Here is a 2763-nt window from a genome sequence, read left to right as displayed (position 1 = left end):
TCCGCAACTGGAACAGCCCCACAACATCCAGAGACTTGAGGTACTCAGGACGGATCTCGTCCACCCCCGGAGTCTTACCACCGAGGAGCTTGCCAACTACCTCGGTGAATTCAGCCAGGGTGATGGACGAGTCAACAAGGCTCGATAGGACTCCTTCTTCAGCCTGATGGCATCCCTTACTTCCGGTGTCCACCACCGGGTTTGGGGATTGCCGCTGCGACAAGCACCGCAGACCTTACGACCACAATTACAAGCAGCCGCATCGACAATAGAGGTGGAGAACATGGCCCACTCAGAGTCCATGTCCCCAGCCTCCCCCGGGATCAGGAAGAAGCTCTCCCAGAGGTGTGAGTTGAAGACTCCTCTGACAGAGGGCTCCGCCAGACGTTTCCAGCAGACCCTCAGGCTTGGGCCTGCCAGGTCTGTCCGGCTTCCTCCTCCGCCAGCGGATCCAACGCACCACCAGGTGGTGATCAGTTGACAGCTCAGCCCCTCTCTTCACCCGAGTGTCCAAGACATGCGGTCGGAGATCAGATGACACGACAACAAAGTCAATCATTGACCTCTGACCTAGAGTGTCCTGGTGCCATGTGCACCGATGGACACCCTTGTGCTCGAACATGGTGTTTGTTATGGACAAACTGTGACTAGCACAGAAGTCCAATAACAAAACACCACTCGGGTTCAGATCGGGGAGGCCGTTCCTCCCAATCACGCCCCTCCAAGTGTCACTGTCCTTACCCACATGGGCATTGAAGTCCCCCAGGAGAACAACGAAGTCCCCGGTTGGTGCACTGTCTAGTACCCCTCCCAGGGACTCCAAGAAGGCCAGGTACTCCGCACTGCTGTTTGGCCCGTAGGCTGACAGAACAGTTAGAGACCTGTCCCCGACCCGAAGGCGCAGGGACGCAACCCTCTCGTTCACCGGGGTGAACTCCAACACGTCGGCGAGCTGGTGTGGGCTTGCTCATTGCCCCACAGCTCAGCCGCCGCTCCCCACGGGCAACGCCAGAGAAATGGAGAGTCCAACCCCTTTCAAGGAGTTGGGTTCCAGAGTACAAACTGTGCTGACTATCTAGCCGGTAACGCTCAACCTCCCGCACAAGCTCAGGCTCTTTCCCCCCCAGCAAAGTGACATTCCATGTTCCCAGAGCTAGTCTCCATGTCCGGAGATCCGGTTGTTGAGGTCCCCGCCTTCGACTGCCGCCCAGATCTCTCTGCACCCGTCCCTCATGGCTCCTCCCGCAGGTGGTGGGTCCACGGGAGGACGGCCCCACGTCGTTCCTTCGGGCTGGGCCCCGTGGGGAAAGGCCCGGCCACCAGGCGCTCGCTGCCGAGCACCCACCCCAGGCCTTGCTCCAGGGTGGGGCCCCGGTAACGCCAGTCCGGGCGATGTAACTGGCCTTGCTGTCTCTCTCCTCATGTTGGGCTTCTGAACCGCTCTTAGTCAGACCCGTCTCCCAGGACCTGTTTGCCATGGGTGACCCTACCAGGGGCATGAAGCCCCCGACAACCTAGCTCCCAGGATCATTCGGGTGCTCAAACCCCTCCACCACGTTAAGGTGGCGGTTCGGGGAGGGGGTCCATTTTGGGGCTAAAAAGTGACATACAGTGGCTTTAAATACCTGTTATTTGAAAAGAAGGAAATTTTCATAACAAACATATTGTTAAAATGATTATTGTGGAATAGAAATAAAAATAGATAAACAAATTGACAAATAATCTTAATTTTTGAACAGAAAAACTCGTGTTTCAACAAGCGCCTTCAGTCTTCAAAAAGATTTCCATCCTCCACCGCTTGGCGGCAGCAGAGTGCTACACAGATTTACCGCTGGCTCCGCTCCTAAAAAATCTGCGCGGGTCCCGAGTGTGCACCTGCTCCGTTTTCCCTTCACACCAGCACATCCAGCGCTGAGGAGCTCCGTGCGTAAATTACGAGCCGTGAAGGTCACTTTGGCACCGTTACGCACACTTGAAGGCGAACATTTTGACACTAATCAACCGTGGTGCAACTGAATGCCTGAGTGATGTAACACCCCTCAACGGGATTACACACGGTTTGGAGACAGGGAAGCGGAATATAAAGCCTATTGACTTGCCCTTGGAATACATTTGTGAATGGGCAAAGCTGTGTCCCTCCCTCGCCTTTTACGCATTACCTAACGAGAGAGTTTTGTCATTCAAGACGCACTGCTGCTGCTGGCACTGTCCTCACGTTGCCTTGGAGACAATAAATCAATCGCACCACGTATCTCATCACCCATATAGTCTAGATTACACGAAAGGACCCATGCATAGGCTACAATTCAGACGGCTGGCAGGTCGGAATTTTATAGTGGATAGATGAAAAGCGTTAAAATGCAGATCTTTACCCTCACAAAGTTGTGCCTTATCTGTTAGTAGCGTTAAAATGACTTTTTTCCTCCTACAACAGCCTCTTAATAACTGGCAAAAAGACATCAGATTAACACAGTAAATGAGAAACCAACTAAAATTATGGTATATAGGTTATTTATGCAACTGCAGCAAGTAGTTTATGCAAACTGCAAATTTTTTTCGATATTTAATTTGAAACAGTAGCACCCACAGAACAATATCACCCCTCGCCCTTGATCTGAGATTTTGACATCATCAAATTCTATTCCCAACGAGGACCTGCAATGACTTCTGACGTCACTAGGGTCCTGTGATACGATTGGCTGGCGCGCGTAAAAGGAGGGGGCCCCACCACCACTCACCCATAGTCATTGAAACATTTGCGCC

Source organism: Periophthalmus magnuspinnatus, chromosome 22, assembly GCF_009829125.3.
Source record: "Periophthalmus magnuspinnatus isolate fPerMag1 chromosome 22, fPerMag1.2.pri, whole genome shotgun sequence".
NCBI classification, from domain to species: Eukaryota; Metazoa; Chordata; class Actinopteri; order Gobiiformes; family Gobiidae; genus Periophthalmus; species Periophthalmus magnuspinnatus.
This window is presented reverse-complemented; position numbering follows the sequence as displayed.